Here is a 9,035-nt window from a genome sequence, read left to right as displayed (position 1 = left end):
GCCATCTTCTTTTTATTCTTTGCAGAATGGTTTGAACAACGAACACTGTGGGTTCTTATAGTGAAAGCGCGGACGTGAAGGAAAACATCCCCTAATAACATAAAATTGATCTTACCTAGATCATGACCGAACATCGCGCGTACGTGAAGGAAAACATCCCCTACTTTCTCATTTCATATAATATAACCACAACTATACTCTCTACATACGCTAAGAATCAATAAATAAACCCATAATCTACTATTCACACAAACTTACTTCAGCATTTACAAACACAAACACAAACACAAACACATACACTTCCACTATTAATAAAGAGTTAGTGTTTATTTTCACACTACTCTACCTACACACATTGGCAAATCGATCATTATTTCTTTTCTAGAGTATTGGGTAGCCCTGAAAAGGGCTGTTTTGTTTGGAACTTCATGGACACCTGGTTAATGGTGGCACCTTCCAGGCCTGGCGCCACATACACATCTTATCCCCCAGTTACTTTTTACCTTTTGGGGGGAGAGAGCAGAGGCAGGATATGTCGCTTCAGAATCCCAATTTTCGCTCTCTGGGATTCTGAAATTTTTTCTTCTCTCCTTTTCCTCCTCCTCTTCTTTGTATCTTCTCTCCTCCTCTTTGTATCTTCTTTCCTCTTCTTCTTTATATCTTCTCTCCTCCTCTTCTTTGTTTCTTCTTTCCTCCTCTCTTATCCTTCCCTCCTCGACAATGGCTTCCGCGGCCAGTTCATTTAACATGCGCCTGGCATATTCCAGATGCACATGAAGTTCCAACAGTTTCTCCAGTCTCGTGTTCATTTTTGGTGTTGATCAATCAACAAGGGTAGCTGGACTGCCGAACGAGTTTCAATTTATACTGAAAGCGCGGACGTGAAGGAAAACATCCCCTAAAAACATAAAACTCATCTTACCTAGATCATGACCAAAAAAACAACAACGCGCGGACCTAAAAGAAACACTCACTCACTTTTTTATGCTACCCATCACTATTGTAAAATTTTTTATAAATCACTTCAATAGACTATCCACATAAGCAAATCAATCCAATCTAACCCCAAATATACACCTCAAACACCAAAAAAGACATCATTTTAATCTACTATCCACACCAACCTACTTTATCACTTACAAACACACAATCCTATACACAAACACATACCCTCACATTTTTTTTGAAAAAGAGTTAGTGTTTATTTTCACACTACTCTACCTACACACATTGGCAAATTGATCGTTATTTCTTTTCTAGAGTATTGGGTAGCCCTGAAAAGGGCTGTTTTTTTGTTTGCTATGGCATTCTTTTTTAGTTTCTAAGAATGCGATGTCCTCTGAGGATAGACTTTCTGGCGATAGGTCTGCTTCTTCGGAAAGAGAAGAAGAACTCTTTGGTGTCGATACGGCAATCGACAAAGCCTCTGTCAGCTTCAGGTTGCTGCTGCTGTTGTTGTTGTTGCTGTTGTTGCTGCTGTTGCTGCTGTCTCTGAAGTCTGTACTTCTCTGTCCATTCTTCTTTCTCCCTGTTCATTTCTTCTCTGAAGAGCTCTTCTATCAGGTCTTCAGTGATTTTTAACATTCTCACATTCTCTATTTCTTCTGGCTTCGGTATCAGACTGTGTCTGACCCTATGCAAATTCACGTAGGCTTCGTTGAGCTTAGCTAGTTTGGAGCACATCTTCGTAGGAGGATGAGTCGACAATGGATGGTTAGACTGGGAACAAACCGGTTCTTAAAGTCAAAGCGCGGACGTGAAGGAAAACATCCCCACACGGTTTTTCGAGCCGCAACGTTCATGAGAGGGATAGTAAGAAATGAAAGAGCATCAATCCAACATTCTTATAGCTAAACAAAAGACAAAAGCATTTTTTCAAAACACAACATTTTTTATTCAAAAATCACTTAACACTAAACAAGAACAACTCTAACATTTTTTAACAATAATATAACACTATAACATCAAACATTTTTTTCTAATCACAAACATTTTTTTCTCAATTAACAATCTACTTAGAACAGGGCTGACAACGTTGTGAATGAAATTGTGATTTCCACTGTTGGAAATCATTAGGCCATTGATGGACACTACGTTTCCTAGCTTGAGACAAAAGATAAGCATAATGGTCACAAAACCATCGATCTACTTTCACATCGTTTCTAGCAGAAGAACGAGGATCGAAATGAGTCACTAAATGTTCTAAGGAATAGCCCAGGCTGCGATGATGCAGAAAATACACACAGTACTGTCCACACACCAAGGAATCTGTGCCTTGTAATTTCACATTATTGAATCGGGTGGTTTGAGCATTTCTTCTCATAAAGTCGATGATATCGTCTTCCAAAGGGGGCAATCCGTACGAATCGAAATATTCCACACATCCTTCTTGAGGAAAGTAGACGGCTACCCAGTGGGTTCCTGGGAGATGACTGTCGTCCGTGTTGATCACGTAAGCTTGATGGTCTTTAGGTTTGCGATGAGGGAGTTCATCTTTAGCACAGACGACAGGATTCCAAGAAGACGTATACGAACTGTGGTTCAAAAGGTAATAAAGTTCCCAGGTATCCATTGTTTTGTGTTTTCTTCTTCACAGGTAATAATAAGTTGTCAATTCGATCCTGACTTTTTGCTTAAAAATGTCTGACGAATAAACGGTTATTCGTTCTGTTTCCTCACTCTGATTCAGGAGAGCTTCGATACGATGGATCTCTTGAGTGGTTAATGGTGGACAAGAATGTTCACGCAAGTCTTTATACCACTGGTGCAACACGTCTTTGTTCGAGATGAGACTCCAAGCTTCGTCCAGATACTCGTCCAATTTTTCTTCTTGACTTAACATTAGGCATTTATCGTGTTGAATTTGACTGGGATGATCGTTTTGACATCCATAGCAATTTTTCTTGATCAATTCCGTCATTTTGTCGACCAAGTGTTTGGCAAAACAGGAGACTAAATGGGCTTCTTGTTCTGGCCATCTTGACTTCATCATGATCACTTCTTCTTTTTCTACAATCTCCTTACATTCCATGTCCAAAGTTTCTCCACTAGGTAAAGAGGGATAACAGTCTTCCATGACTTCTAGTAATCTAGAATGACTTCTCTCAAACTGTTGATTTCTATGGTATTATCAAATTCTGCATACAGGATGACGTTCACTGTGTTATCTGCTTCCAGTGGACTCGCAAACTGAATTTCCACACGAATCTGGCCAGATTTTATAGGGTGGAAATGTCCCTCGTCGCTGCCTTGGTCTGGAGTGAAATCGAAAGCCCACAAAGCATAGCCTCCTGCATAATCCTCGTACGTAATGCCGTGACTGGTGTTGGTTCCTAACTGTCCGGTGGCTTCGTACAGGGACAAGTACGATCTCAAGTAATTTCTGTCAGCAAACTTAGGCTCAAAGGGTCGGGTACACAAAGTCTTGCCATCGCGACTGACTTCAATCTTGGACACATTGTAATGTTGAAACTCAAAAGGATTTTCCTTGTAGGCTCCGTTGAAGGCTGAATTCTTGACGATACCAACAATCAAACGTTTGGGTAACTGTCCTTGGAACAGATGATCTTGGATCATGGATCGCTGTCCAGCAGGAATGGTGAAGGTTTTCACTTCTACGCGTCGTATCGGATACTTGGCGGTCGTTCTGCTCAACGTCTGACTGATGTCGTTACCTACTTTAGGTAACACTTCCACGCGACGTACGTAGAGCCTGGCTTCTTGGATGACGGTTTTGTAAGTGGAATTTTCTGCAGCCATCAAATGCAAAGCGGCACTGCTGCGATTCAGTCTCAGGCGGACATCCACCCCGTTCAGCAAATACTTTTCTTGTAACCACATGTCCAAATGCAAGCGATCCATCAGTTCTAAACTACGACTTAGATGAGTTTTCGCTCGTCGTTCTACAAATCCCGTTGAATTTGAAGTATCCCCAGCAAGTACAACGCCGTTGAACTTAGTCGCTTTGTCAGGTTTCCATACCACGCAAGCATCCAGATGAGTGTTCTTGGCTTCTTTTCCGTACGTCAAGAGATTTTCCAGGTACGCTCGGTAAGGGTAAGTATCCATGCTGCTGCTGACCAGTTTGTTATTCAAGTACAAGTCCACTTCGCTAAACAAGGAATGCATGAAATTATTGACGGGAGCTACTACATCATCATTGTCTATGGAACCGTTGTTCGCTTCGGTTACTTTGACTTTCAAGTACAGGTAACTGCTATTCAGATCGATGTAATCTTCGGGCTGTCCTTTGATTTCGAACTCGATGGGAGCGGAATCGGTCAATGAGGAGACCGGGTGAAATTCCACCCACTGGGATTCTTGCATGGTCATCATGGTGGGGGGCATGGCAAACAGATCCAGTTCCGTCTTGGAACAAGCGCAAGACTCTCGGTGCATCATTTTTCTCTGTGTTTCAATAATCGAAAACGTCTAAGTCTCGAACGGTTCTTCTTTTCTTGACCTTTCTAGCTTGAAGTCTGGTGAAAGGGTGTTTTCTTCGTCGTCTCTTTCTGCCTTGTCCTTGCTGAATGCCAGACTCGGTAGCGTGCAGGGCATTTATAGGTGTGTCTCGTCGGCCCAAAATGTCTTTGCCCGTTTGCAGCAAGACATTTTTGCCTGCCCTCATGAAGGCTTCTTTAGGGTTTTGTTTGTCGATGATGACATTTTGGAGAAATTCTTTGCCTTGCGTCAGTGCCGCATCTTTCAAGGCGTGCAATCCGCGTGTCACCATCGGTTTCAACACCGGAGCCACCGAACGAAAGGCCGATTTTAACATGTCTCCTAAACCGTGTCCTCGCTGTCGAGCAACCCCTCGGTACACTGGATACATGACTTACTTACGAGTCGTGAGAGAACCGTTTTCGAAAATGGAGTTTCACCGTGACTTTTCCTTTGGTGAATGGAATATTTTGTCCCAGATCTCCTTTTATAGCAATGTTGACCGTGTCCAAATAAGACTTGCTGACGGGCAAATAGTGAGGATGGACAAATTCGCGGTGAATGTGGTAAGTGTTTCTACCTTCCTCGTCAGTGGCCGTGGCAGAATTTACTTTGAAAGGAATGACACGTAGTAACGGTACGGAGGTGTGTCCCACCACGTTGTACTCCACCACATCGGAGTACACGAAGATCAAATTCAGTCCTTCGTTCAGTTCTACCGGGTAACGAAAATACCTTGCAAAATGCCCGTCGTTGTCAATCTCTGCCATTTTAATCTTTTTGGTGTCCTTATCCATGACCATTTTGAGGTCTCCACCCAAAATGTCATACAATCCAGGGCAAAATTTAATACGTATACTTTTTTCATCACTTTCAAATCTGATGAGTAGACGGTGAGACTGTTTGTGGTACTCGACGGTGACACGTTTTTTTGCATTGGTCAGAACTTTGTCAAAGGTTGCATAGAATTTGTCAGCGATGGCTTCCACCAGATGTTGACCACTAAAATAATGGCCTGGGTTAATTTTAAAGTGATAAACGAAAAGAGGAGGAGGAGGAGGAGAAGAAGAAGAGTCACTGCTGCGGGATAATAGCTCCTTTGCAGAATGTGAGTTATGTTGAGGACTGCCCGTCATCTTTTGCTGCAGTGCTGGGTCCAAAATTTCGACGTAAAAAGTGTTCTGAGTTTCAGTGATGTTTTGGATTTGTGTTGGGTGAATCATTTCTACTAAAGCCACTTCCCAATGGGCTTCGTGATCTAACGGGATGGCTTGAGGTAATTTGGCCGTGTAACAGCACAACGTGTTGTTGGGAAACACCTCCATGGAACTGTCACTGGGTAAAGTTAAGTAAAATTGGTTTTGGTGACTCATAATTCCAGAGTTCTGTGGCTGTCCGAGGGGTTAGTGGACGTCAGAGGCGTGTCTCCGTCTAAAATGGGGTTCTGATTGTGGTTGTTGGAGTGGTGACTGACACTGGCGCTGGACACAACGTTCCCGTTCGAGGAGAATTTCAGGGAGGGATTAGGAAGCAGGTAACCGATGAAACTGCTCAATAAAATGGTCCACAATTGTTTGTCTTCTTGTTGCAAACTCAAATTGGCGATGGCTGCCCCGATGACACAATACACCACGAAGATTTGGCAGAAAAAGACGATTTGCGTTTTAGGCACACGTTCTCCACACCACACCCACAAGGGTTGTTTTTGTAAATCTTGCACAGAAGAACTAGGTGAAGAAGGACTGGTCGACGTAGCTGCGTCTGCTGTGTGAAAGGGCATGATGGTCACTTCTTCTTTTTATAGTCGATGACTTGCGAAGCGTCGATCCAAGAATCGAAACTGGGTGGATATCCTTTCCAACGTACTTTGACTTCTTTGACACGTCGTTTGCCCACTTTACGGGTTCTGCGTTCGAGAATGCTTTCGATGTCGTACACGTCGTCTTCTTTTTTGGTGACACGTTGTCACTCGGGCACATAAAACGTTCCTTTGAGTACTTCTCCGTTCATGTCTTCCAATTTATAGACGGCAGGATGACGGCCATGCACTCGTCCAGTGACACGAAACAATTCGGTCGTCCAGTTAGGTAAGTAACCTTTGTCGAAAGTGCGTTTGGTTTTGCCAATGCGCACCCAATCTCCTACGGCCAACTCTCCACTTTTCTTGGGGACAGCCCTCGTCGGGGACGTACCAAACAGGTGCTCAAACACCAGCACTTCGTTGTCGGGAGTCACGTCTTGCGGGGCACGTCCGATGCTTCGATGGTAAGATTGGTTGTACGCTTGCACCAGGTGCGGTAAGATGTCGATGTACTTCAGAGTGTGGTGATGCGTAAAATATTTCCACATGCGTTCTTTCAAAGTGCGTTGAAAACGTTCCACGATGCTGGCTTTGGTTTCGGGATTCTCGGTGGTAAAAAAATGAATGTCACGTTTCTTTAATTCTTTTTGGAAAGCTTGGTTCAGAAATTCGGTGCCTTTGTCCGTTTGCCATCGAAGAGGGTGACGACCGCTTTGTTTCAACACCCGTTGCAGGGCTCGCACTAACTCGCTGCTGGATTTGGAAGTCAAGGGCACGACCCAGGCAAATTTGGAAAAGACGTCGATGACACAAAACAAATATTTGTAACCACGATTGTAGATGGCCAAATGAGAGACATCGGCTAAATCGGCTTGCCATTGATGATCGATGCCTTCCACTCGGGTGCGACTTCTGGCAAACTTGCGTCGAATGGGTTTGTGTAAAGTGTAGGTAGCTTGTTCTTGTAACCATCGTTGCACTTGAGGTAAACGGAGACTTTTCATTCGCGTTTTGGCAGCACGATACAATTTTTGAACTCCTGCGTAACCTGCAGGATGGGAGGGATCGTAGTAAATGTTGGCTAAGACTTTTTCCATTTTTTGTGTGTTAATAAGTCACCCACTCTTGGAGGATGCTACTCTTTTTCTCTTGGGGTATTTTCTTGGATTGCAATGCTTTGCGTGTGCGGCCAGCAATAGGTGTTGAAGAGGAGGATGTCTGAACGGGGGATATCGGTTCTTGTTTCACTTCTGTCTTCACTTCTGTCTTCACTTTCTTTTTCTCTTGTGATGAAGAAGGGGTGGCCATCATCTTTTTAATCCATCCAATTCTGGAGGTAGGTGGTGTTGTTAACTTGCGTACTTTTTCTGGTGGAGTTTGAAACCCTTCTTCTTCTTCTTCTTTTCCTTTTTCTGTCTTGACCACTGGTACCGGTACTGGTACTGGTGATGGTGCTGGACTTTTCATCAAGGTCTTAAAATCTTTCAAAGTGGGTAGAGCTGTTTCGTCTAAAGCTTTCTGGTGAAAGAGTTGCAATCGTTGCAATAGTTGACCGTACTTTTGCGATTTTTCTGTTTCGGACAAATCTTGGCGATCCATCAAGGACTGCAATTCGTGTTGTAACTGGGACATCTCGCTCAAATTGGGATTGGGAGGTAAATGCGGGGTGCGTTGTTCTTGCCACCGATGGTATTCCATCCATCGTTTGTAAGGCACTAAAGCTAGTTTTCGTCCTTCCATGGGGTTGTCAGGGGTCAATTCTGAGATCTTGGGACTTCCGAGGGCCTTTTTATCTTGCTCCCACCAGTCCTCCCAACATGGTTCCCAAGACTCCTTTCAGTATGGGGCCTAACAAGAGAGGTAAAATGCCTCCACGTTGGACCAACATCTTCTTTTTTTGACGAATGGGAATTTTCTTTCGAACCATTTGGCGAAGAACGTGACGATGTTTGCCTAAGCATTGTTTCTGGTGTTTGGACAAAGGGATCGTGCCTTTCAAAACGTTCAAACAACATTCGCACACGGTATCGATGACCTCTTTGGAGGCCGTTTGAATGAGTTTTTTTTTCGTAGGGGTGGAGAAGCTTTGGACAGGACAGATAACAGGTCCCCATGTTTGGCTAAACGTGGTGGCAGTCCTTTCCTTTTCTTTCCTTGGGGTTTTCTGGAGGGTGACATCTTTGAGTCTTTAGGAGCACCTAAAAACACTGATACCCTACTTGGTCACAGGCCTTTTTTATACTGGAACGCGTCGCCACTGATTGTCTTTACGTCGTATCAGTTTGAGGACAGGCATGACACGTCGTGCAGGGGTACGTAACGGACTAAATCGAGCCAGTTCTTGCTTGGACAAATCCAGTAAACTTTGTAACATGCCCGATCTTTCATGGACTTTGATTTTGGGAGAAGGTACTTTGTGAGCAGCAGCCACTGCCGCTAAATTGGAGGGTCCTGCCACTGGGGAAGTTCTTTTGGGGGTCATCAACGGAGAAGTTCTTGGTGTGATCAACGTCTCCAAGTACTCTTCAGTTCTGGGTGTCATTAACGGAGAAGTGGACAAACGTGAGGCTGCCGGAGACGCAGTCACCGCTGTGACAGGTCGTGGTTTGCGAGTGTAAGGTTGCGTCCTGGCCGAAGTGCCTCTCTTGCGACTAGTTTTCTTCTGTGGACTTTTCTTTTTCTGAGGACTTTTTCTCTGTTTCTTTTTCTGGGGGCTTCTTTTCTTTTTCCGGGGTGGTGTCTGGTAAGAGGAGGGTCCTGCCACTGGAGAAGTTATTCTTCTTGGGGACCTGGT

This window comes from Sinohyriopsis cumingii, chromosome 16 (assembly GCF_028554795.1).
Source record: "Sinohyriopsis cumingii isolate HCF-2022 chromosome 16, ASM2855479v2, whole genome shotgun sequence".
Taxonomy (NCBI): Eukaryota; Metazoa; Mollusca; class Bivalvia; order Unionida; family Unionidae; genus Sinohyriopsis; species Sinohyriopsis cumingii.
The sequence above is the reverse complement of the archived record's forward strand: the minus strand, read 5'-3'. Positions refer to the sequence as shown.